The sequence below is a fragment of the Paramisgurnus dabryanus genome, chromosome 9 (genome assembly GCF_030506205.2).
Source record: "Paramisgurnus dabryanus chromosome 9, PD_genome_1.1, whole genome shotgun sequence".
NCBI classification, from domain to species: Eukaryota; Metazoa; Chordata; class Actinopteri; order Cypriniformes; family Cobitidae; genus Paramisgurnus; species Paramisgurnus dabryanus.
Genome location: NC_133345.1, coordinates 6,008,960 through 6,031,157, shown reverse-complemented (window position 1 = coordinate 6,031,157; position 22,198 = coordinate 6,008,960). Strand labels below are relative to the sequence as shown.

Here is a 22,198-nt window from a genome sequence, read left to right as displayed (position 1 = left end):
GTTGCCACATAAGTCTTGAAGTGTCTATCGAAGCGAATCAGCACTCGCTTACGGCCACACCACCCTGAGCACGCCCGCTCTCGTCTGATCTCGGAAGCCAAGCAGGGTCGGGCCTGGTTAGTACTTGGATGGGAGACCGCCTGGGAATACCAGGTGCTGTAAGCATTTAATTAATTAATTATTTTTTTTATGTCATTTTTTCCCATGAATGCGTCCTTTCTGTAACCATTTACCGATGTCATTGCGTTGCCACATTAGCCTTGAAGTGTCTCTCGAATCGAGTCAGCACTCGTTTACGGCCACACCACCCTGAGCACGCCCGCTCTCGTCTGATCTCGGAAGCCAAGCAGGGTCGGGCCTGGTTAGTACTTGGATGGGAGACCGCCTGGGAATACCTGGTGCTGTAAGAATTAAATTAATTAATTATTTATGTCATTTTTCCCATGAATGCGTCCTTTCTGTAAGCGTTCTCCCATGGCATGGCGTTGCCACATTAGTTTTGAAGTGTCTCTCGAATCAAGTCAGCACTCGCTTACGGCCACGCCACCCTGAGCACGCCCGCTCTCGTCTGATCTCGTAAGCCAAGCAGGGTCGGGCCTGGTTAGTACTTGGATGGGAGACCGCCTGGGAATACCAGGTGCTCTAAGCATTTAATTAATTAATTATTTTTTTATGTCATTTTTTCCCATGAATGCGATCTTTCTGTAAGCGTTCACTGATGTCATGGCGTTGCCACATAAGTCTTGAAGTGTCTATCGAAGCGAGTCAGCACTCGCTTACGGCCACACCACCCTGAGCACGCCCGCTCTCGTCTGATCTCGGAAGCCAAGCAGGGTCGGGCCTGGTTAGTACTTGGATGGGAGACCGCCTGGGAATACCAGGTGCTGTAAGCATTTAATTAATTAATTATTTTTTTTATGTCATTTTTTCCCATGAATGCGTCCTTTCTGTAACCATTTACCGATGTCATTGCGTTGCCACATTAGCCTTGAAGTGTCTCTCGAATCGAGTCAGCACTCGTTTACGGCCACACCACCCTGAGCACGCCCGCTAGTTGGTACGTTCCAGGAAGTGTTTGGCTGCAGTAGGTGAGGAAGGCTCACCAAACGTTCAGATTTATTTTGATTTTGTTTGTTTAAATCAGTGTTTATTTTGAATAGTTAATTTTTATTTTTGTTTGTTTAAATCCCTCCTGGCAGCATACGCTGTCCGGGGGGAGTTTAAGTTTGCCACATACGCTTTTTGTTTTGTTTGGTGAAAATGGACGGACACATGGAATCAACCTTGGAAATGGCAGGAGAGACACGAATGGCAAATGAAAATGGAACGAATGAACAACAACGAGATGGCAATGAAAGAGACAAAGAACAAAGAAGGTACAATTCACGAAAGGAATACTTAATAGAAGCTACGATTACAGTGGATACTACAAATGTGAATGCAAGAGCGGAGGACATTATTACGGCAGTATCGGAGAAAATTGGAAAAGGGAAAATCCTGGCGGTAAGACCCAAACAAAACAATGAATATGAGCTGACTCTAGAAAATGTGGATGATGTTGAATTGCTAGAATATGGAATAAGGATAAAAGAAGTGGAATGCGAAGTAAAGAGACTCCAAAACAGAGACTATGTCGTCTCGTTTATGCACCTGCCCGCTTACATAGACGATCATGATATTATAAATAAACTTGAAGGGTGGGGAGTTACCCCTTTGTCTAAATTAAAAAGACGTTTGTATCCGGGCACGACCATTGAAGATGGCACACGGTTCATTAAATCTCGCTTCCCTAAAGAAGTTGCATCTCTCCCGTTTTGAAACAGCTGAAGGCCTGCAGTTCTTCAGGGTGATGCACAGCCATCAGGTTAAACTCTGTCGGCTGTGCATGTGCCCAGACCACATCATGAAAGACTGCCCTATGTTTAAGTGCTACAAATGCGAGGAGAGAGGACATTTTGCAAGAGAGTGCAAGGCGGTTAAGTGCCCGGACTGTGACAATTATTTAAACTTGTGCGAATGCTGGTTTGGCAACGATGAGACTCATGTGGGCGGGAAGGTGCATGAACGAGACAACGTGGTAGAAAAACAACAGAACGACACGAGAGACGGCGGACCTGTAATTGACGTTGACAATGGCGAACAAACGGAACAACAAGAGAAAGTACAACAGGACATAGATAATAAAACACAGAGCACTACAGATGAAATGGCAGAGGAAGAAATGAATGAATTAGCTAAAAGACAAAGTAAAGTACAAAATGAGGATTCTAAAGAACAGACGGAACAACTTAAACAGGAGGAAGGAACATGTACACCACTTGACACTTCTGACACCCTGGACGATGAGATGGATCAAGATGAAATGGATCAAGATGAGGATTTTAACAAGGATGTCAACACAATGGCTGAAGGAAAACCGAAAGTGGAGAGAAGACGACGAAAAATTAAGGTAAAGCCATGTTTGGAAGGAATAAGGAAAAAAACAACTAACAAAGACTTACTAAAAGATAAATATGTACTGCTAAAAGACTTGGATGGTATGAGCTAAAGAAATGGACTCAATGAGTGTTTTTATTTATTTATTTTTTATGGTTTTAAGTTTGGTAACTTTTAATGCCAGAGGACTCTCGGACTTTAACAAATTTGAAAAAGTGAAAGAAATGTTCAAGAATGAAGACGTGATTGTATTGCAAGAAACAAATTGGAAAGAAAAGCACATATGTGAAATAAGGAAAAGATGGAACGGTGAGATTTTATACAATAATGATGATACAAGGTTTGGCAGAGGAGTTGCTTTTTTAATAAGAGAAAATGTGAAAACTGTATGCAAGGTCATCTATAAAGATGATATTGGGAAATGTTTAGCAGTAGAAATGGAATATGAAGGCAAAAAACTGGTGGTGATAAATGTACATGCACCTACGGAGGAAAAGGAAAAGAGAGATTATTTTAATGATTTAAGGTCACTTTTAACTAACCAACAGAATGTCTTGTTAATGGGGGATTTTAATACTGTGTTAAGTAAATTAGATATGGCAGATGGAATGGTTTTTAGAAATGATATGGGAAGGAGAGAGTTAAAATCAATAATGGAAAGCAATAACTTGGTGGATGTTTGGAGAGAAAGGAATGAAAGAAGGCAATACTCAAGAAGACAAAGGGTGGGGAATTTCATGTGTCAAACAAGAATCGATTTTATTTTGTGTAAGAGGAATTTAGAGGTTTTTATTGATAATGTGAGATACGATGAAACAAGTTTAAGTGATCACAAGCCGTTATATATGCAGATTGACTGGAGTACGTTAAAGAGAGGTCCAGGCGTGTGGGTTTTAAATGCTGAGGTTTTAAAAAGTGAAGGGTATGTTTTAGATATAAAGACGCTAATTGAAAAAGAAAAAGGAAATGCAATGTATATGGAAGATAAAAGATTGTGGTGGGAAAATGTAAAATATTTAGTTAAAATTCATACAATAAAATTGTGCAGATTAATTGAGAAATGTAAGAAATACAATGGACAGGAAATAAGAGAGATTTTAGAAAAAGAGATAAATCAGGGTAATAAGGACATGTTAAAGATAAAAGAATTGGAAAATAAACTTAAAGAAATGGAAGAAAAGAAATATGAAGGTGCAAGATTAAGGAGTAAAGCTCAGTTTCTTGTTGAAGGTGAAAAATGTACAAAAATTTTCTTTGATCTAGAAAGAAGAAAAGGGAAGGCTGAAATTATAAAAGTAGTTAAAAAGGAGAATGGAGAAGAAGTAAAGAGTAATGAAGGAATTTTAAAAGAAATGAAAAGGTATTATGAAAAATTGTTTACAACTGAGGGAGTGCAGGATGAAAAAGAAGAAATGTTAGAGCAGATAACAACTAAAATAGACAAGGAAGATATGAAGGATTGTGACAAAGAGATAAGTGAAGAGGAAATTGAAAGAGCGATAAATGAATTAAACAAAAACAAAAGTCCTGGAATTGATGGGTTGGGGAGTGAGTTTTATATTGTTTTTAGGGATATGTTAACCAGTATTTTAAAGGAAGTGTACGATGAGATCTTTAATAAAGGGCAGATGAATCTAAGAATGGGTATGGGTTTGATGAAAACAATATATAAGAAAAAAGGAGAAAAAACTGAACTAAAGAATTATAGGCCGCTTACGATGTTAAACACCGATCTGAAAATTTTATCAAAAATCTTAGCAAACAGACTGAAAGAAGTGATGCCGAGAATAATAAAGACAAATCAAGCGTATGGGGTCAAAGGGAAAGACATAGCTGATACGACCCTAAGCATTAAAGATACAATTGGATACATGAAGGAGAGAACATTGGAGGGATATGTTATAAGTTTAGATTTTGAAAAGGCTTTCGACAGGGTGGAACATGAATTTTTATTTGGGATTTTAAACCGTTTTGGATTTGGAGAAAATTTTATAAAGTGGGTGAAAATTTTATATAATGGACCGGTAACTAGAATTAAATGTAATGGGTTTTTAACTGAATGTTTTAAACTAACAAGATCCATAAGACAAGGGTGTCCCATGTCAGCACTATTATATTCTTTAGTCGCGGAACCCTTGGGGTTGGCAATGAGGAAAGAAAAAGGAATAAAAGGTATTCACATAGAAGGGAACGTGGAAGGAGAAGCAATATTTCAGTATGCGGATGACACTACGCTTATTTTGAAAGACAGGGAGGGAGTTGAATGTGCAATGAAAATTGTACAACAATTTTGTAAAGCATCTGGAGGAAAAATTAACGAGGATAAAACTGTGTATATGAGATGTGGGAATGTGCAAGCTTTAACAAGTGATTTTGCTTTTAAAGAAGTGAATGAAATCAAGATTTTAGGAGTTTTAATGGGGGACGATGAAAGGAGAGCTAATGAAACAATGTGGGCAACTATTTTAGAAGATATTGAAAGAAGGCTACATTTTTGGAAATTAAGGACATTATGTCTTAAAGGGAAGGTTTTAATTTCAAATGTTTTAATGATGTCTAAGTTATGGTATGTCTTATATGTGTCATATATGCCTCTGTGGATTGAAAAAAGATTAAAGAGATGTTTTTTAGACTTTATATGGGAAGGGAAACCCCCAAGAATAGCATATGACACTTTGATTGGAGCTGTAGAGAAAGGTGGGATGGGCCTTATAGATGTAGCACAAAGAAAAAATAGCTTAAGAGCTAAAATGGTTAAAAAGTATCTGGATGATGGGAATGTAATGGTATGGAAAAAAACAATGCAATATTTTTTAAACAAATGTGGTAATTTTAATCTGGGAGAAGACATTTTATGGATGAAAACTAAAGCTTGGATGACGGAAAAGGTGCCAGATTTTTACAAGGAAATTATGAGTGCATGGGGGAAAGTTTTAACTTGTGTACAGTACATGCCTAGTGGAAGAGAGTGTATTTTAAACCAACCATTGTTTTTAAACAAGAACATTGTAAACCAAGGTAAAGAAGTGTTTTTTAAAAATTGGTGGGATGTGGGAATTACAAAAGTGAGAGATGTTTTATACGAGTTTAAGGAGGGATTTTTACCTGTGCAGTACATTGTGGACACTATGGAGGAAGCAAAAGAAGAATATAGTAGACAAGAAATTGTAAATAAGTTTAAGATAATAAAAAGTGCAATTCCTGATGATTGGATCAGGAAAATTGATAATAAAGAACAAGGGAAACAAGAGAAAGATGTGTATGTCATGTTGGGAGACAAAATAAGAGCTTTTAAAGAATGCACTGTGAAAATGTTGTATTGTTTTTTAGAGATTGTATTTTTAAGAAACCTGTGGTGAATAAATACTGGTTACAGAAATACAAAGACTTGAAAGAAGAACATATATGGAGCAATATGAGGGGGAATATAATTGAGTCAAAATTGGGGACCTTAGAATATTTAATTAGGCACAAGGCAATTTTTACTGATGTTTTATTGAACAAAATCGGGAGAGAGCAAAATGCAACTTGTAAAGTATGTAAAGAAGAAGATGAGGGTTTTTTACATGTGTTTTTATGTTGTAAGAAATTGGAAAACTTTAATGAAAAATGTATAGGTTTGCTTGAAAGGTTGAGAGGGGAACAAGATAATAAAGGAATAGATTGGAACAAGGTGATAATGCTGGGAGAAAACAAAACATGTGAAAACAGAAAAGCGCTTAACTTGTTTGTCATGCTGATTAAAAGTGCAATATGGGAAAGAAGAATTGTTGCAAAAAAAGAAAATACTGTTATGGATGTTGAAATAGTGTTTAAAAGAAAAGTTGAGATGTACTTAAAGCATTTGTACTGTTATTTTAAGGAGCAAAATAGGTTGGAGGAGTTTTATAATGTTTTTACTAAGGATGTGGGTATAATATTTGAAGATTTTAATTGGAAAATGCCTGACGATTATGGTTGATCTGTATAATATTTTAAATATGTGGAGGAGTTTTATAATGTTTTTACTAAGGATGTGGGTATAATATTTGAAGATTTTAATTGGAAAATGCCTGACGATTATGGTTGATCTGTATAATATTTTAAATATGTGGAAGAGACTGTTTTAGTGTGGAAAAAATATGTTGAACTTTCAAATGTTTTAAAATATTTTATAATGATGTTTTTTTTTCTTCTTTTTGGTGGGATTTAAGATTGTGCCTGCCAAAAGACTTTTAAAGAAGTCTTTCTGTTATAAAAGCACTCTCACTGTGTTATATGTAATGTTAAACAATATATAGAAATTATGTAATTGTGTGAATATGATTGTTATAATAATAAAAAAAAAAAAAAACAAAAAGCACGCCCGCTCTCGTCTGATCTCGGAAACCAAGCAGGGTCGGGCCTGGTTAGTACTTGAATGGGAGACCGCCTGGGAATACCAGGTGCTGTAAGCGTTTAAATAATTAATTATTTATTTATGTCATTTTTTTCCCATGAATGCGTCCTTTTTGTAAGCGTTCTCCAATGGCATGGCATTGCCACATTAGTTTTGAAGTGTCTCTCGAATCGAGTCAGCACTCTCTTACGTCCACACCACCCTGAGCACGCCCACTCTCGTCTGATCTCGGAAGCCAAGCAGGGTCGGGCCTGGTTAGTACTTGGATGGGAGATTGCCTGGGAATACCAGGTGCTGTAAGCATTTAATTAATTAAATATTTATTTATGTCATTTTTACCCATGAATGCGTCCTTTCTGTAACCATTTACCGATGTCATTGCGTTGTCACATTAGCCTTGAAGTGTCTCTCGAATCGAGTCAGAACTCGTTTACGGCCACACCACCCTGAGCACGCCCGCTCTCGTCTGATCTCGGAAACCAAGCAGGGTCGGGCCTGGTTAGTACTTGAATGGGAGACCGCCTGGGAATACCAGGTGCTGTAAGCGTTTAAATAATTAATTATTTATTTATGTCATTTTTTTCCCATGAATGCGTCCTTTTTGTAAGCGTTCTCCAATGGCATGGCATTGCCACATTAGTTTTGAAGTGTCTCTCGAATCGAGTCAGCACTCTCTTACGTCCACACCACCCTGAGCACGCCCACTCTCGTCTGATCTCGGAAGCCAAGCAGGGTCGGGCCTGGTTAGTACTTGGATGGGAGATTGCCTGGGAATACCAGGTGCTGTAAGCATTTAATTAATTAAATATTTATTTATGTCATTTTTACCCATGAATGCGTCCTTTCTGTAACCATTTACCGATGTCATTGCGTTGTCACATTAGCCTTGAAGTGTCTCTCGAATCGAGTCAGAACTCGTTTACGGCCACACCACCCTGAGCACGCCCGCTCTCGTCTGATCTCGGAAGCCAAGCAGGGTCGGGCCTGGTTAGTACTTGGATGGGAGACCGCCTGGGAATACCTGGTGCTGTAAGAATTTAATTAATTAATTTTTTATGTCATTTTTCCCATGAATGCGTCCTTTCTGTAAGCGTTCTCCCATGGCATGCCGTTGCCACATTAGTTTTGAAGTGTCTCTCGAATCAAGTCCGCACTCGCTTACGGCCACACCACCCTGAGCACACCCGCTCTCGTCTGATCTCGGAAGCCAAGCAGGGTCGGGCCTGGTTAGTACTTGGATGGGAGATTGCCTGGGAATACCAGGTGCTGTAAGCATTTAATTAAATAAATATTTATTTATGTCATTTTTTCCCATGAATGCGTTCTTTCTGTAAGCGTTCACTGATGTCATGGCGTTGCCACATAAGTCTTGAAGTGTCTGTCGATTCGAGTCGGCACTCGCTTACGGCCACACCACCCTGAGCACGCCCGCTCTCGTCTGATCTCGGAAGCCAAGCAGGGTCGGGCCTGGTTAGTACTTGGATGGGAGACCGCCTGGGAATGGCTCATGACCCCTGCAAGTACATATTGCTCAACCCTGGGATCGATCGAAAGTGATCAAAACGGATGGTGTCAACTACTGAAGTGTTGTTTATATAAATTGTACATTTACAGGCCTAATTTATTAAAATCCACTAATCTGTTGAATGTTTTGTTTATTATTTTCATAGGTTGAGTTGATGTAGCTGGTGATGAGATTCATATAGTCAAGTGAAAAAGTGTGCAAGTGTTACATTTTTTGGGCTGAATTAGGAAAGGTTGTACTGTATTAATTTACTCTCACTTTGTCTGGAAGACTTTTAATTGCTTAAATGTTTTTTTTTACACTATCCCACCCCTTCTGAAACCCAAGCATACAGTACAGAGACTCCAACACACTTGAAATACCTTTACAACTTTTATTTTTCACCCAGAATGTGTTTCATTTAAAAAGCAATGCATGAAAACACAAGTAAACAAGATCTGTTTAGTTTAAAGGTCTCTCACCACAACAAGGTACAGATCTACGAGCTAGAACACGAGACAGGATGAGAGACAAACATTTACTACCATTTGCAAACATTTAGTTAAACATGGAGCTGACAGACATACAAACATCACAAGGACACGCACACATAAATAACATTAATAAGAATCAAAAACACTTAAAGGTGTAACAGAGGATTTTCTCGAATTTTAGAAAAGAACCACCTTCTCCACTTTTAAAAAAAAATGCAATTGCGCAACACTCCTGATTGACAACTAAGAGGACCAATAGTCTTGATGATCCACCTGGAAAAAGAAAATCCTCTGCAATACCTTTAACAATTAAAAACACAAACTTGTACTTAAGATAAAAATTAACAATTGGTTTGTACAGGCCAAAGCCCGGTTTATCCAAACAGGATTATCCAAAAACTCAGATCACCAATCAACAAATAAAGGCTCAAGCAATTCCTGTCTGTTACATTTTTTTGTGTGTTTCCTTTGGCAAACTTTGGTTAAACATAAGCAGACAAAGACATACAAACATCACAAAGATATGAAGCTGACAAAGACAAACAAACAACACGCATGACAAAAACACAGATTATCTGAACATGAACAACCACTAAAGGGTATGTAAACTGATTGTGTTAGGTCGGAACTGATTAAAGTTAAAATTAATGAGGTTAGATTGGCCTTGATATCGAACATAGGCCAGAACATGTTTGTATAAAAAAAAAGATACTACAAAGTGCACTTTAACAGCAACATAAATCATAATAAAAACAAATACAAGAACATTCTTAAGCAAAACTGTAAAGTGCATTTTTTTTTACTTTTGAACTATATAAATAAATAGATTGTACTTGCTGAAGCCTTAAACAAACAAACAAACAAACAAACAAGCCTTTTTCTCTCTCCTACAGATGGCACAGGAGAAGTGGCATCACACAGGTAAGTTATTTACACAGTTATTTATAGTTATTTACACAGTTCTCCTCTTTTCTAACTCGTACACCACATTGTCAAACCCAGATGTTGTGGATTTCCCAGTGTATGGACAGTAGGAAAATATCTTCTGGGTGCTTTCAGCCACTTTGTCCTTGGAAGGTGTGTACCTCTTCCACTGTCCACCACAATTAGCCATGTGGCAAGCCCCACATGGCTGCAAGGACTTATTCGGCATGAATGCCTTGACTGTTGGTGCTGGAGGTACAAAGCTCCTGGCTGCACGATGGCCCACGAAACAAGACGGGGGAACCTGCGGCTGTGCGGGGAAAACCAGCAGTATGGGTGCTGACGATACGGGGTGATCCATAGGTGGGCACAGCAGGCTTTGGCCGGAGGTGGGTGGACGCAGCAGGCCTTGGCAGAATGGTGGTGGGCACAGCAGGCTTTGGCCGAGTGGAGGAGGACGACGCCATGGGCTGAACGGGCTGGTTCACAGAAGACACAGGCTTTGGCTCTTCAACAAATAATCTGGAAATATAAAATAAACATGTAATGAGTATTGATATGACATGTGTGCTATTTGCTCTCCACAGCCAACAGGTGAAACAAAGTGCTTTTGACAACTTACCCCCGCTTCTCACCACGCCTTTTTCCAGCCTCGTGATGAACGTGCTGGTATTGGACCTGAGGCCGGTCTGGCGTTGTGAGGGATGTTGGCAGCACAGGAGCTTCTGGGAACGGTGCATCAGACAGCACTTTCAGGTGAGGCATCACCTTCAACAGTACCATCACCCCGTAGTTGGCATTTTTCTCCTCCGTGGCAGTGAAGGTCGAAAAGGACTTGGCGTTCAAGTTGGGCAGTGGAGTGGGGAGACCGCCGAGGATGGGGTTGTCTCGGACTCACTCTGCAATCCTCTTATACTGTCCCTTCAAAGAAGCCGTGACCTGGCTGGGGGAGGTTAGCTGATTGTCCGGTGCTCGGTTCTTCAGCATCTTGGAGGAGGAGGTAGAGCAGTCGACTGTCCTCGGTCACATGTGCTGCCTGAGCGTACCTCATGCAGCAAACTTGGTCTTCTGGGCTGTTCTGAATCCGTTGTCACTGAAAATGATATCATGACATTTTGTGTAGGTGTGTTACATGTTTAATTATCCATTTCATCATAGGTTTCAACTGTTATTGAACTCACCGACAGCAGTTGTTGTCCTCGTACACAACCTTTGGAGCAGGAGCGTTGGCACGGCAAAAGCTGGCGACCAGACCTCTGGCCATGTGTGCGTAACACCGCTCGGACCCGGACTCCACCACCACCGTGGTCAAGAACTGACCCCACTCATTCAGCACGCTGGTGACGTACTGCATGGTGCCCTGGCCGTCGTTGTAGATCTTCCCTTGAGAATCTATAAAAACAATGCAGAACATTCATTATGTGGTATTTTAACAGTCAGTCTGTTCCATATGATCACATTGATCATTGACAAGTTTACACTTCTAAAGCATATTTACACAGTGAATTTAAACTCCACACTGTTGTAACAACATCTCTATGGTCTTAAGAAGTGAGTCTGATCACGTTTTTGAAGAATTTCCAGGGATTTTTAGGTCATTTCATCGGCGACTGGCAGCTCATTAATTCATTTTCAGTGCATTCGTTTAATATAAAATATATATTATTTAATATAACCATATTTAAGCTTTACATTTCGAGTCCACAAAGTAATAATACATTTGTCAAGGTCTCAACATGTAAAATCAATAATCTGGTCGCATTTTAAACGCATTTCAGATATCAAACTTAGCTATTTTAATGTAAACAAGTGGTGCTAGCCTAGTCAATCGGTGGTGTCAGTACGGCGCTAACGAGATATTATCATGTAAAACCTTGAATATCAGGCAAATTATCAAAAAACATATCGTGTTTCATTCACTACTTGGCACACAAACATAACAAACGTACCTGTGTGAGTAAATAAACACAGTCGAATCGCTCCTCAATGACACCGACTCCAATGTGAATATTTACCAGTCCTGAATAAATTAGATGACGTTTTCCGATCCTCGCTCAATGATTGGTCCGTTGAGCGCGAGCTCTGCTCAGCATTGCTCAACCATTGGCTGTCGCTGCTCAGCATTGCTCAACCATTGGCTGATCGCTCCTCAGCTCTGCTCAACCATTGGACGGCTGACGATCGCTTAGGTACTTGGAGGGGAACTTGCTTGGGAATACCAGGTGCTGTAAGCATTTATATTAATAAATTATTTTTTTATGTCATTTTTTCCCATGAATGCGACCTTTCTGTAAGCGTTCACTGATGTCATGGCGTTGCCACATAAGTCTTGAAGTGTCTATCGAAGCGAGTCAGCACTCGCTTACGGCCACACCACCCTGAGCACGCCCGCTCTCGTCTGATCTCGGAAGCCAAGCAGGGTCGGGCCTGGTTAGTACTTGGATGGGAGACCGCCTGGGAATACCAGGTGCTGTAAGCATTTAATTAATTAATTATTTTTTTTATGTCATTTTTTCCCATGAATGCGTCCTTTCTGTAACCATTTACCGATGTCATTGCGTTGCCACATTAGCCTTGAAGTGTCTCTCGAATCGAGTCAGCACTCGTTTACGGCCACACCACCCTGAGCACGCCCGCTCTCGTCTGATCTCGGAAGCCAAGCAGGGTCGGGCCTGGTTAGTACTTGGATGGGAGACCGCCTGGGAATACCTGGTGCTGTAAGAATTTAATTAATTAATTTTTTATGTCATTTTTCCCATGAATGCGTCCTTTCTGTAAGCGTTCTCCCATGGCATGCCGTTGCCACATTAGTTTTGAAGTGTCTCTCGAATCAAGTCCGCACTCGCTTACGGCCACACCACCCTGAGCACGCCCGCTCTCGTCTGATCTCGGAAGCCAAGCAGGGTCGGGCCTGGTTAGTACTTGGATGGGAGATTGCCTGGGAATACCAGGTGCTGTAAGCATTTAATTAATTAAATATTTATTTATGTCATTTATTCCCATGAATGCGTTCTTTCTGTAAGCGTTCACTGATGTCATGGCGTTGCCACATAAGTCTTGAAGTGTCTGTCGATTCGAGTCGGCACTCGCTTACGGCCACACCACCCTGAGCACGCCCGCTCTCGTCTGATCTCGGAAGCCAAGCAGGGTCGGGCCTGGTTAGTACTTGGATGGGAGACCGCCTGGGAATACCAGGTGCTGTAAGCATTTAATTAATTAAATATTTATTTATGTCATATTTTCCCATGAATGCGTCCTTTCTGTAAGCGTTCTCCCATGGCATGGCGTTGCCACATTAGTTTTGAAGTGTCTCTCGAATCGAGTCTGCACTCGCTTACGGCCACACAACCCTGAGCACGCCCGCTCTCGTCTGATCTCGGAAGCCAAGCAGGGTCGGGCCTGGTTAGTACTTGGATGGGAGAGCGCCTGGGAATACCAGGTGCTGTAAGCATTTAATTAATTAATAATTTTTTTTATGTCATTTTTTCCCATGAATGCGTCCTTTCTGCAACCATTTTCCGATGTCATTGCGTTGCCACATTAGCCTTGAAGTGTCTCTCGAATCGAGTCAGCACTCGCTTACGGCCACACCACCCTGAGCACGCCCGCTCTCGTCTGATCTCGGAAGCCAAGCAGGGTCGGGCCTGGTTAGTACTTGGATGGGAGACCGCCTGGGAATACCAGGTGCTGTAAGCATTTATATTAATAAATTATTTTTTTATGTCATTTTTTCCCATGAATGCGACCTTTCTGTAAGCGTTCACTGATGTCATGGCGTTGCCACATAAGTATTGAAGTGTCTCTCGAATCGAGTCAGCACTCGCTTACGGCCACACCACCCTGAGCACGCCCGCTCTCGTCTGATCTCGTAAGCCAAGCAGGGTCGGGCCTGGTTAGTACTTGGATGGGAGACCTCCTGGGAATACCAGGTGCTGTAAGCATTTAATTAATTAATTATTTTTTTATGTCATTTTTTCCCATGAATGCGATCTTTCTGTAAGCGTTCACTGATGTCATGGCGTTGCCACATAAGTCTTGAAGTGTCTATCGAAGCGAGTCAGCACTCGCTTACGGCCGCACCACCCTGAGCACGCCCGCTCTCGTCTGATCTCGGAAGCCAAGCAGGGTCGGGCCTGGTTAGTACTTGGATGGGAGACCGCCTGGGAATACCTGGTGCTGTAAGAATTTAATTAATTAATTTTTTATGTCATTTTTCCCATGAATGCGTCCTTTCTGTAAGCGTTCTCCCATGGCATGCCGTTGCCACATTAGTTTTGAAGTGTCTCTCGAATCAAGTCCGCACTCGCTTACGGCCACACCACCCTGAGCACGCCCGCTCTCGTCTGATCTCGGAAGCCAAGCAGGGTCGGGCCTGGTTAGTACTTGGATGGGAGATTGCCTGGGAATACCAGGTGCTGTAAGCATTTAATTAATTAAATATTTATTTATGTCATTTTTTCCCATGAATGCGTTCTTTCTGTAAGCGTTCACTGATGTCATGGCGTTGCCACATAAGTCTTGAAGTGTCTGTCGATTCGAGTCTGCACTCGCTTACGGCCACACCACCCTGAGCACGCCCGCTCTCGTCTGATCTCGGAAGCCAAGCAGGGTCGGGCCTGGTTAGTACTTGGATGGGAGACCGCCTGGGAATACCAGGTGCTGTAAGCATTTAATTAATTAAATATTTATTTATGTCATATTTTCCCATGAATGCGTCCTTTCTGTAAGCGTTCTCCCATGGCATGGCGTTGCCACATTAGTTTTGAAGTGTCTCTCGAATCGAGTCTGCACTCGCTTACGGCCACACCACCCTGAGCACGCCCGCTCTCGTCTCATCTCGGAAGCCAAGCAGGGTCGGTCCTGGTTAGTACTTGGATGGGAGACCGCCTGGGAATACCAGGTGCTGTATGCATTTAATTAATTAATAATTTTTTTTATGTCATTTTTTCCCATGAATGCGTCCTTTCTGTAACCATTTACCGATGTCATTGCATTGCCACATTAGCCTTGAAGTGTCTCTCGAATCGAGTCAGCACTCGCTTACGGCCACACCACCCTGAGCACGCCCGCTCTCGTCTGATCTCGGAAGCCAAGCAGGGTCGGGCCTGGTTAGTACTTGGATGGGAGACCGCCTGGGAATACCAGGTGCTGTAAGCATTTAATTAATTAATTATTTTTTTATGTCATTTTTTCCCATGAATGCGATCTTTCTGTAAGCGTTCACTGATGTCATGGCGTTGCCACATAAGTCTTGAAGTGTCTTTCGAAGCGAGTCAGCACTCGCTTACTGCCACACCACCCTGAGCACGCCCGCTCTCGTCTGATCTCGGAAGCCAAGCAGGGTCGGGCCTGGTTAGTACTTGGATGGGAGACCGCCTGGGAATACCAGGTGCTGTAAGCATTTAATTAATTAATTATTTTTTTTATGTCATTTTTTCCCATGAATGCGTCCTTTCTGTAACCATTTACCGATGTCATTGCGTTGCCACATTAGCCTTGAAGTGTCTCTCGAATCGAGTCAGCACTCGTTTACGGCCACACCACCCTGAGCACGCCCGCTCTCGTCTGATCTCGGAAGCCAAGCAGGGTCGGGCCTGGTTAGTACTTGGATGGGAGACCGCCTGGGAATACCTGGTGCTGTAAGAATTTAATTAATTAATTTTTTATGTCATTTTTCCCATGAATGCGTCCTTTCTGTAAGCGTTCTCCCATGGCATGCCGTTGCCACATTAGTTTTGAAGTGTCTCTCGAATCAAGTCCGCACTCGCTTACGGCCACACCACCCTGAGCACGCCCGCTCTCGTCTGATCTCGGAAGCCAAGCAGGGTCGGGCCTGGTTAGTACTTGGATGGGAGATTGCCTGGGAATACCAGGTGCTGTAAGCATTTAATTAATTAAATATTTATTTATGTCATTTATTCCCATGAATGCGTTCTTTCTGTAAGCGTTCACTGATGTCATGGCGTTGCCACATAAGTCTTGAAGTGTCTGTCGATTCGAGTCGGCACTCGCTTACGGCCACACCACCCTGAGCACGCCCGCTCTCGTCTGATCTCGGAAGCCAAGCAGGGTCGGGCCTGGTTAGTACTTGGATGGGAGACCGCCTGGGAATACCAGGTGCTGTAAGCATTTAATTAATTAAATATTTATTTATGTCATATTTTCCCATGAATGCGTCCTTTCTGTAAGCGTTCTCCCATGGCATGGCGTTGCCACATTAGTTTTGAAGTGTCTCTCGAATCGAGTCTGCACTCGCTTACGGCCACACCACCCTGAGCACGCCCGCTCTCGTCTGATCTCGGAAGCCAAGCAGGGTCGGGCCTGGTTAGTACTTGGATGGGAGACCGCCTGGGAATACCAGGTGCTGTAAGCATTTAATTAATTAATAATTTTTTTATGTCATTTTTTCCCATGAATGCGTCCTTTCTGCAACCATTTACCGATGTCATTGCGTTGCCACATTAGCCTTGAAGTGTCTCTCGAATCGAGTCAGCACTCGCTTACGGCCACACCACCCTGAGCACGCCCGCTCTCGTCTGATCTCGGAAGCCAAGCAGGGTCGGGCCTGGTTAGTACTTGGATGGGAGACCGCCTGGGAATACCAGGTGCTGTAAGCATTTATATTAATAAATTATTTTTTTATGTCATTTTTTCCCATGAATGCGACCTTTCTGTAAGCGTTCACTGATGTCATGGCGTTGCCACATAAGTATTGAAGTGTCTCTCGAATCGAGTCAGCACTCGCTTACGGCCACACCACCCTGAGCACGCCCGCTCTCGTCTGATCTCGTAAGCCAAGCAGGGTCGGGCCTGGTTAGTACTTGGATGGGAGACCTCCTGGGAATACCAGGTGCTGTAAGCATTTAATTAATTAATTATTTTTTTATGTCATTTTTTCCCATGAATGCGATCTTTCTGTAATCGTTCACTGATGTCATGGCGTTGCCACATAAGTCTTGAAGTGTCTATCGAAGCGAGTCAGCACTCGCTTACGGCCGCACCACCCTGAGCACGCCCGCTCTCGTCTGATCTCGGAAGCCAAGCAGGGTCGGGCCTGGTTAGTACTTGGATGGGAGACCGCCTGGGAATACCTGGTGCTGTAAGAATTTAATTAATTAATTTTTTATGTCATTTTTCCCATGAATGCGTCCTTTCTGTAAGCGTTCTCCCATGGCATGCCGTTGCCACATTAGTTTTGAAGTGTCTCTCGAATCAAGTCCGCACTCGCTTACGGCCACACCACCCTGAGCACGCCCGCTCTCGTCTGATCTCGGAAGCCAAGCAGGGTCGGGCCTGGTTAGTACTTGGATGGGAGATTGCCTGGGAATACCAGGTGCTGTAAGCATTTAATTAATTAAATATTTATTTATGTCATTTTTTCCCATGAATGCGTTCTTTCTGTAAGCGTTCACTGATGTCATGGCGTTGCCACATAAGTCTTGAAGTGTCTGTCGATTCGAGTCTGCACTCGCTTACGGCCACACCACCCTGAGCACGCCCGCTCTCGTCTGATCTCGGAAGCCAAGCAGGGTCGGGCCTGGTTAGTACTTGGATGGGAGACCGCCTGGGAATACCAGGTGCTGTAAGCATTTAATTAATTAAATATTTATTTATGTCATATTTTCCCATGAATGCGTCCTTTCTGTAAGCGTTCTCCCATGGCATGGCGTTGCCACATTAGTTTTGAAGTGTCTCTCGAATCGAGTCTGCACTCGCTTACGGCCACACCACCCTGAGCACGCCCGCTCTCGTCTCATCTCGGAAGCCAAGCAGGGTCGGTCCTGGTTAGTACTTGGATGGGAGACCGCCTGGGAATACCAGGTGCTGTATGCATTTAATTAATTAATAATTTTTTTTATGTCATTTTTTCCCATGAATGCGTCCTTTCTGTAACCATTTACCGATGTCATTGCATTGCCACATTAGCCTTGAAGTGTCTCTCGAATCGAGTCAGCACTCGCTTACGGCCACACCACCCTGAGCACGCCCGCTCTCGTCTGATCTCGGAAGCCAAGCAGGGTCGGGCCTGGTTAGTACTTGGATGGGAGACCGCCTGGGAATACCAGGTGCTGTAAGCATTTAATTAATTAATTATTTTTTTATGTCATTTTTTCCCATGAATGCGATCTTTCTGTAAGCGTTCACTGATGTCATGGCGTTGCCACATAAGTCTTGAAGTGTCTTTCGAAGCGAGTCAGCACTCGCTTACTGCCACACCACCCTGAGCACGCCCGCTCTCGTCTGATCTCGGAAGCCAAGCAGGGTCGGGCCTGGTTAGTACTTGGATGGGAGACCGCCTGGGAATACCAGGTGCTGTAAGCATTTAATTAATTAATTATTTTTTTTATGTCATTTTTTCCCATGAATGCGTCCTTTCTGTAACCATTTACCGATGTCATTGCGTTGCCACATTAGCCTTGAAGTGTCTCTCGAATCGAGTCAGCACTCGTTTACGGCCACACCACCCTGAGCACGCCCGCTCTCGTCTGATCTCGGAAGCCAAGCAGGGTCGGGCCTGGTTAGTACTTGGATGGGAGACCGCCTGGGAATACCAGGTGCTGTAAGCATTTAATTAATTAATTATTTTTTTTATGTCATTTTTTCCCATGAATGCGTCCTTTCTGTAACCATTTACCGATGTCATTGCGTTGCCACATTAGCCTTGAAGTGTCTCTCGAATCGAGTCAGCACTCGTTTACGGCCACAACACCCTGAGCACGCCCGCTCTCGTCTGATCTCGGAAGCCAAGCAGGGTCGGGCCTGGTTAGTACTTGGATGGGAGACCGCCTGGGAATACCTGGTGCTGTAAGAATTAAATTAATTAATTATTTATGTCATTTTTCCCATGAATGCGTCCTTTCTGTAAGCGTTCTCCCATGGCATGGCGTTGCCACATTAGTTTTGAAGTGTCTCTCGAATCAAGTCAGCACTCGCTTACGGCCACGCCACCCTGAGCACGCCCGCTCTCGTCTGATCTCGTAAGCCAAGCAGGGTCGGGCCTGGTTAGTACTTGGATGGGAGACCGCCTGGGAATACCAGGTGCTGTAAGCATTTAATTAATTAATTATTTTTTTATGTCATTTTTTCCCATGAATGCGATCTTTCTGTAAGCGTTCACTGATGTCATGGCGTTGCCACATAAGTCTTGAAGTGTCTATCGAAGCGAGTCAGCACTCGCTTACGGCCACACCACCCTAAGCACGCCCGCTCTCGTCTGATCTCGGAAGCCAAGCAGGGTCGGGCCTGGTTAGTACTTGGATGGGAGACCGCCTGGGAATACCAGGTGCTGTAAGCATTTAATTAATTAATTATTTTTTTATGTCATTTTTTCCCATGAATGCGTCCTTTCTGTAACCATTTACCGATGTCATTGCGTTGCCACATTAGCCTTGAAGTGTCTCTCGAATCGAGTCAGCACTCGCTTACAGCCACACCACCCTGAGCACGCCCGCTCTCGTCTGATCTCGGAAGCCAAGCAGGGTCGGGCCTGGTTAGTACTTGGATGGGAGACCGCCTGGGAATACCAGGTGCTGTAAGCATTTAATTAATTAATTATTTTTTTATGTCATTTTTTCCCATGAATGCGATCTTTCTGTAAGCGTTCACTGATGTCATGTCGTTGCCACATAAGTCTTGAAGTGTCTATCGAAGCGAGTCAGCACTCGCTTACGGCCACACCACCCTGAGCACGCCCGCTCTCGTCTGATCTCGGAAGCCAAGCAGGGTCGGGCCTGGTTAGTACTTGGATGGGAGACCGCCTGGGAATACCAGGTGCTGTAAGCATTTAATTAATTAAATATTTATTTATGTCATATTTTCCCATGAATGCGTCCTTTCTGTAACCATTTACCGATGTCATTGCGTTGCCACATTAGCCTTGAAGTGTCTCTCGAATCGAGTCAGCACTCGCTTACGGCCACACCACCCTGAGCACGCCCGCTCTCGTCTGATCTCGGAAGCCAAGCAGGGTCGGGCCTGGTTAGTACTTGGATGGGAGACCGCCTGGGAATACCTGGTGCTGTAAGAATTTAATTAATTAATTTTTTATGTCATTTTTCCCATGAATGCGTCCTTTCTGTAAGCGTTCTCCCATGGCATGCCGTTGCCACATTAGTTTTGAAGTGTCTCTCGAATCAAGTCCGCACTCGCTTACGGCCACACCACCCTGAGCACGCCCGCTCTCGTCTGATCTCGGAAGCCAAGCAGGGTCGGGCCTGGTTAGTACTTGGATGGGAGATTGCCTGGGAATACCAGGTGCTGTAAGCATTTAATTAATTAAATATTTATTGATGTCATTTTTTCCCATGAATGCGTTCTTTCTGTAAGCGTTCACTGATGTCATGGCGTTGCCACATAAGTCTTGAAGTGTCTGTCGATTCGAGTCTGCACTCGCTTACGGCCACACCACCCTGAGCACGCCCGCTCTCGTCTGATCTCGGAAGCCAAGCAGGGTCGGGCCTGGTTAGTACTTGGATGGGAGACCGCCTGGGAATACCAGGTGCTGTAAGCATTTAATTAATTAAATATTTATTTATGTCATATTTTCCCATGAATGCGTCCTTTCTGTAAGCGTTCTCCCATGGCATGGCGTTGCCACATTAGTTTTGAAGTGTCTCTCGAATCGAGTCTGCACTCGCTTACGGCCACACCACCCTGAGCTCGCCCGCTCTCGTCTCATCTCGGAAGCCAAGCAGGGTCGGTCCTTGTTAGTACTTGGATGGGAGACCGCCTGGGAATACCAGGTGCTGTAAGCATTTAATTAATTAATAATTTTTTTTTATGTCATTTTTTCCCATGAATGCGTCCTTTCTGCAACCATTTACCGATGTCATTGCGTTGCCACATTAGCCTTGAAGTGTCTCTCGAATCGAGTCAGCACTCGCTTACGGCCACACCACCCTGAGCACGCCCGCTCTCGTCTGATCTCGGAAGCCAAGCAGGGTCGGGCCTGGTTAGTACTTGGATGGGAGACCGCCTGGGAATACCAGGTGCTGTAAGCATTTATATTAATAAATTATTTTTTTATGTCATTTTTTCCCATGAATGCGACCTTTCTGTAAGCGTTCACTGATGTCATGGCGTTGCCACATAAGTCTTGAAGTGTCTATCGAAGCGAGTCAGCACTCGCTTACGGCCACACCAGCCTGAGCACGCCCGCTCTCGTCTGATCTCGGAAGCCAAGCAGGGTCGGGCCTGGTTAGTACTTGGATGGGAGACCGCCTGGGAATACCAGGTGCTGTAAGCATTTAATTAATTAATTATTTTTTTATGTCATTTTTTCCCATGAATGCGATCTTTCTGTAAGCGTTCACTGATGTCATGGCGTTGCCACATAAGTCTTGAAGTGTCTATCGAAGCGAGTCAGCACTCGCTTACGGCCACACCACCCTGAGCACGCCCGCTCTCGTCTGATCTCGGAAGCCAAGCAGGGTCGGGCCTGGTTAGTACTTGGATGGGAGACCGCCTGGGAATACCAGGTGCTGTAAGCATTTAATTAATTAATTATTTTTTTATATCATTTTTTCCCATGAATGCGTCCTTTCTGTAACCATTTACCGATGTCATTGCGTTGCCACATTAGCCTTGAAGTGTCTCTCGAATCGAGTCAGCACTCGTTTACGGCCGCACCACCCTGAGCACGCCCGCTTTCGTCTGATCTCGGAAGCCAAGCAGGGTCGGGCCTGGTTAGTACTTGGATGGGAGACCGCCTGGGAATACCTGGTGCTGTAAGAATTTAATTAATTAATTTTTTATGTCATTTTTCCCATGAATGCGTCCTTTCTGTAAGCGTTCTCCCATGGCATGCCGTTGCCACATTAGTTTTGAAGTGTCTCTCGAATCAAGTCCGCACTCGCTTACGGCCACACCACCCTGAGCACGCCCGCTCTCGTCTGATCTCGGAAGCCAAGCAGGGTCGGGCCTGGTTAGTACTTGGATGGGAGATTGCCTGGGAATACCAGGTGCTGTAAGCATTTAATTAATTAAATATTTATTTATGTCATTTTTTCCCATGAATGCGTTCTTTCTGTAAGCGTTCACTGATGTCATGGCGTTGCCACATAAGTCTTGAAGTGTCTGTCGATTCGAGTCTGCACTCGCTTACGGCCACACCACCCTGAGCACGCCCGCTCTCGTCTGATCTCGGAAGCCAAGCAGAGTCGGGCCTGGTTAGTACTTGGATGGGAGACCGCCTGGGAATACCAGGTGCTGTAAGCATTTAATTAATTAAATATTTATTTATGTCATATTTTCCCATGAATGCGTCCTTTCTGTAAGCGTTCTCCCATGGCATGGCGTTGCCACATTAGTTTTGAAGTGTCTCTCGAATCGAGTCTGCACTCGCTTACGGCCACACCACCCTGAGCACGCCCGCTCTCGTCTCATCTCGGAAGCCAAGCAGGGTCGGTCCTGGTTAGTACTTGGATGGGAGACCGCCTGGGAATACCAGGTGCTGTAAGCATT

At 43.5% G+C, this 22,198-nt stretch overlaps 31 non-coding genes and 20 pseudogenes across 31 annotated transcripts; all 51 read left to right on the top strand.

Moving 5' to 3' along the window:
* Positions 1-46: 46 nt before the first annotated feature.
* On the top strand, positions 47-165 carry LOC135722369 (5S ribosomal RNA). The gene has a single exon (XR_010522105.1). It is a non-coding gene; the product is annotated as a 5S ribosomal RNA (ribosomal RNA).
* A 126-nt stretch (positions 166-291) lies between these two features.
* On the top strand, positions 292-410 carry LOC135724767 (5S ribosomal RNA). Its single transcript, XR_010524427.1, has one exon. It is a non-coding gene; the product is annotated as a 5S ribosomal RNA (ribosomal RNA).
* Positions 411-530: 120 nt separating this feature from the next.
* LOC135726546 (5S ribosomal RNA) lies at positions 531-649 on the top strand (annotated as a pseudogene).
* Positions 650-774: 125 nt separating this feature from the next.
* LOC135761784 (5S ribosomal RNA) lies at positions 775-893 on the top strand. The gene has a single exon (XR_010538366.1). It is a non-coding gene; the product is annotated as a 5S ribosomal RNA (ribosomal RNA).
* Positions 894-6,998: 6,105 nt separating this feature from the next.
* Positions 6,999-7,117, top strand: LOC135764010 (5S ribosomal RNA; annotated as a pseudogene).
* A 125-nt stretch (positions 7,118-7,242) lies between these two features.
* LOC135725869 (5S ribosomal RNA) lies at positions 7,243-7,361 on the top strand (annotated as a pseudogene).
* Positions 7,362-7,487: 126 nt separating this feature from the next.
* LOC135726894 (5S ribosomal RNA) lies at positions 7,488-7,606 on the top strand (annotated as a pseudogene).
* Positions 7,607-7,731: 125 nt separating this feature from the next.
* LOC135724766 (5S ribosomal RNA) lies at positions 7,732-7,850 on the top strand. The gene has a single exon (XR_010524426.1). It is a non-coding gene; the product is annotated as a 5S ribosomal RNA (ribosomal RNA).
* A 120-nt stretch (positions 7,851-7,970) lies between these two features.
* LOC135724339 (5S ribosomal RNA) lies at positions 7,971-8,089 on the top strand. The gene has a single exon (XR_010524008.1). It is a non-coding gene; the product is annotated as a 5S ribosomal RNA (ribosomal RNA).
* Positions 8,090-12,096: 4,007 nt separating this feature from the next.
* LOC135722367 (5S ribosomal RNA) lies at positions 12,097-12,215 on the top strand. The gene has a single exon (XR_010522103.1). It is a non-coding gene; the product is annotated as a 5S ribosomal RNA (ribosomal RNA).
* Positions 12,216-12,341: 126 nt separating this feature from the next.
* LOC135724765 (5S ribosomal RNA) lies at positions 12,342-12,460 on the top strand. Its single transcript, XR_010524425.1, has one exon. It is a non-coding gene; the product is annotated as a 5S ribosomal RNA (ribosomal RNA).
* Positions 12,461-12,580: 120 nt separating this feature from the next.
* Positions 12,581-12,699, top strand: LOC135725378 (5S ribosomal RNA; annotated as a pseudogene).
* Positions 12,700-12,824: 125 nt separating this feature from the next.
* LOC135722366 (5S ribosomal RNA) lies at positions 12,825-12,943 on the top strand. Its single transcript, XR_010522102.1, has one exon. It is a non-coding gene; the product is annotated as a 5S ribosomal RNA (ribosomal RNA).
* Positions 12,944-13,068: 125 nt separating this feature from the next.
* LOC135726260 (5S ribosomal RNA) lies at positions 13,069-13,187 on the top strand (annotated as a pseudogene).
* Positions 13,188-13,313: 126 nt separating this feature from the next.
* Positions 13,314-13,432, top strand: LOC135722364 (5S ribosomal RNA). The gene has a single exon (XR_010522100.1). It is a non-coding gene; the product is annotated as a 5S ribosomal RNA (ribosomal RNA).
* A 126-nt stretch (positions 13,433-13,558) lies between these two features.
* Positions 13,559-13,677, top strand: LOC135724291 (5S ribosomal RNA). The gene has a single exon (XR_010523959.1). It is a non-coding gene; the product is annotated as a 5S ribosomal RNA (ribosomal RNA).
* Positions 13,678-13,802: 125 nt separating this feature from the next.
* On the top strand, positions 13,803-13,921 carry LOC135725627 (5S ribosomal RNA; annotated as a pseudogene).
* A 120-nt stretch (positions 13,922-14,041) lies between these two features.
* Positions 14,042-14,160, top strand: LOC135725377 (5S ribosomal RNA; annotated as a pseudogene).
* A 125-nt stretch (positions 14,161-14,285) lies between these two features.
* Positions 14,286-14,404, top strand: LOC135722363 (5S ribosomal RNA). Its single transcript, XR_010522099.1, has one exon. It is a non-coding gene; the product is annotated as a 5S ribosomal RNA (ribosomal RNA).
* A 125-nt stretch (positions 14,405-14,529) lies between these two features.
* On the top strand, positions 14,530-14,648 carry LOC135726809 (5S ribosomal RNA; annotated as a pseudogene).
* Positions 14,649-14,774: 126 nt separating this feature from the next.
* On the top strand, positions 14,775-14,893 carry LOC135722362 (5S ribosomal RNA). The gene has a single exon (XR_010522098.1). It is a non-coding gene; the product is annotated as a 5S ribosomal RNA (ribosomal RNA).
* Positions 14,894-15,018: 125 nt separating this feature from the next.
* Positions 15,019-15,137, top strand: LOC135723841 (5S ribosomal RNA). The gene has a single exon (XR_010523526.1). It is a non-coding gene; the product is annotated as a 5S ribosomal RNA (ribosomal RNA).
* A 126-nt stretch (positions 15,138-15,263) lies between these two features.
* LOC135724763 (5S ribosomal RNA) lies at positions 15,264-15,382 on the top strand. The gene has a single exon (XR_010524423.1). It is a non-coding gene; the product is annotated as a 5S ribosomal RNA (ribosomal RNA).
* A 120-nt stretch (positions 15,383-15,502) lies between these two features.
* Positions 15,503-15,621, top strand: LOC135725376 (5S ribosomal RNA; annotated as a pseudogene).
* Positions 15,622-15,746: 125 nt separating this feature from the next.
* On the top strand, positions 15,747-15,865 carry LOC135722361 (5S ribosomal RNA). Its single transcript, XR_010522097.1, has one exon. It is a non-coding gene; the product is annotated as a 5S ribosomal RNA (ribosomal RNA).
* Positions 15,866-15,990: 125 nt separating this feature from the next.
* LOC135722360 (5S ribosomal RNA) lies at positions 15,991-16,109 on the top strand. Its single transcript, XR_010522096.1, has one exon. It is a non-coding gene; the product is annotated as a 5S ribosomal RNA (ribosomal RNA).
* Positions 16,110-16,234: 125 nt separating this feature from the next.
* On the top strand, positions 16,235-16,353 carry LOC135722359 (5S ribosomal RNA). Its single transcript, XR_010522095.1, has one exon. It is a non-coding gene; the product is annotated as a 5S ribosomal RNA (ribosomal RNA).
* A 126-nt stretch (positions 16,354-16,479) lies between these two features.
* LOC135724290 (5S ribosomal RNA) lies at positions 16,480-16,598 on the top strand. Its single transcript, XR_010523958.1, has one exon. It is a non-coding gene; the product is annotated as a 5S ribosomal RNA (ribosomal RNA).
* A 125-nt stretch (positions 16,599-16,723) lies between these two features.
* LOC135725626 (5S ribosomal RNA) lies at positions 16,724-16,842 on the top strand (annotated as a pseudogene).
* A 120-nt stretch (positions 16,843-16,962) lies between these two features.
* LOC135725374 (5S ribosomal RNA) lies at positions 16,963-17,081 on the top strand (annotated as a pseudogene).
* A 125-nt stretch (positions 17,082-17,206) lies between these two features.
* Positions 17,207-17,325, top strand: LOC135722358 (5S ribosomal RNA). The gene has a single exon (XR_010522094.1). It is a non-coding gene; the product is annotated as a 5S ribosomal RNA (ribosomal RNA).
* Positions 17,326-17,450: 125 nt separating this feature from the next.
* Positions 17,451-17,569, top strand: LOC135726807 (5S ribosomal RNA; annotated as a pseudogene).
* Positions 17,570-17,695: 126 nt separating this feature from the next.
* Positions 17,696-17,814, top strand: LOC135722357 (5S ribosomal RNA). Its single transcript, XR_010522093.1, has one exon. It is a non-coding gene; the product is annotated as a 5S ribosomal RNA (ribosomal RNA).
* Positions 17,815-17,939: 125 nt separating this feature from the next.
* On the top strand, positions 17,940-18,058 carry LOC135723840 (5S ribosomal RNA). Its single transcript, XR_010523525.1, has one exon. It is a non-coding gene; the product is annotated as a 5S ribosomal RNA (ribosomal RNA).
* A 126-nt stretch (positions 18,059-18,184) lies between these two features.
* Positions 18,185-18,303, top strand: LOC135723499 (5S ribosomal RNA). Its single transcript, XR_010523203.1, has one exon. It is a non-coding gene; the product is annotated as a 5S ribosomal RNA (ribosomal RNA).
* A 126-nt stretch (positions 18,304-18,429) lies between these two features.
* On the top strand, positions 18,430-18,548 carry LOC135726119 (5S ribosomal RNA; annotated as a pseudogene).
* Positions 18,549-18,668: 120 nt separating this feature from the next.
* LOC135725695 (5S ribosomal RNA) lies at positions 18,669-18,787 on the top strand (annotated as a pseudogene).
* A 125-nt stretch (positions 18,788-18,912) lies between these two features.
* On the top strand, positions 18,913-19,031 carry LOC135723962 (5S ribosomal RNA). The gene has a single exon (XR_010523639.1). It is a non-coding gene; the product is annotated as a 5S ribosomal RNA (ribosomal RNA).
* Positions 19,032-19,156: 125 nt separating this feature from the next.
* On the top strand, positions 19,157-19,275 carry LOC135723395 (5S ribosomal RNA). Its single transcript, XR_010523101.1, has one exon. It is a non-coding gene; the product is annotated as a 5S ribosomal RNA (ribosomal RNA).
* A 125-nt stretch (positions 19,276-19,400) lies between these two features.
* On the top strand, positions 19,401-19,519 carry LOC135722356 (5S ribosomal RNA). The gene has a single exon (XR_010522092.1). It is a non-coding gene; the product is annotated as a 5S ribosomal RNA (ribosomal RNA).
* A 125-nt stretch (positions 19,520-19,644) lies between these two features.
* Positions 19,645-19,763, top strand: LOC135723925 (5S ribosomal RNA). Its single transcript, XR_010523604.1, has one exon. It is a non-coding gene; the product is annotated as a 5S ribosomal RNA (ribosomal RNA).
* A 120-nt stretch (positions 19,764-19,883) lies between these two features.
* LOC135725373 (5S ribosomal RNA) lies at positions 19,884-20,002 on the top strand (annotated as a pseudogene).
* A 125-nt stretch (positions 20,003-20,127) lies between these two features.
* LOC135722355 (5S ribosomal RNA) lies at positions 20,128-20,246 on the top strand. The gene has a single exon (XR_010522091.1). It is a non-coding gene; the product is annotated as a 5S ribosomal RNA (ribosomal RNA).
* Positions 20,247-20,371: 125 nt separating this feature from the next.
* On the top strand, positions 20,372-20,490 carry LOC135726901 (5S ribosomal RNA; annotated as a pseudogene).
* Positions 20,491-20,617: 127 nt separating this feature from the next.
* LOC135722353 (5S ribosomal RNA) lies at positions 20,618-20,736 on the top strand. The gene has a single exon (XR_010522089.1). It is a non-coding gene; the product is annotated as a 5S ribosomal RNA (ribosomal RNA).
* Positions 20,737-20,862: 126 nt separating this feature from the next.
* Positions 20,863-20,981, top strand: LOC135724464 (5S ribosomal RNA). Its single transcript, XR_010524129.1, has one exon. It is a non-coding gene; the product is annotated as a 5S ribosomal RNA (ribosomal RNA).
* A 125-nt stretch (positions 20,982-21,106) lies between these two features.
* LOC135722352 (5S ribosomal RNA) lies at positions 21,107-21,225 on the top strand. The gene has a single exon (XR_010522088.1). It is a non-coding gene; the product is annotated as a 5S ribosomal RNA (ribosomal RNA).
* Positions 21,226-21,350: 125 nt separating this feature from the next.
* On the top strand, positions 21,351-21,469 carry LOC135726169 (5S ribosomal RNA; annotated as a pseudogene).
* Positions 21,470-21,589: 120 nt separating this feature from the next.
* Positions 21,590-21,708, top strand: LOC135725372 (5S ribosomal RNA; annotated as a pseudogene).
* Positions 21,709-21,833: 125 nt separating this feature from the next.
* On the top strand, positions 21,834-21,952 carry LOC135723976 (5S ribosomal RNA). The gene has a single exon (XR_010523654.1). It is a non-coding gene; the product is annotated as a 5S ribosomal RNA (ribosomal RNA).
* Positions 21,953-22,077: 125 nt separating this feature from the next.
* On the top strand, positions 22,078-22,196 carry LOC135726299 (5S ribosomal RNA; annotated as a pseudogene).
* The last annotated feature ends 2 nt before the right edge of the window (positions 22,197-22,198 follow it).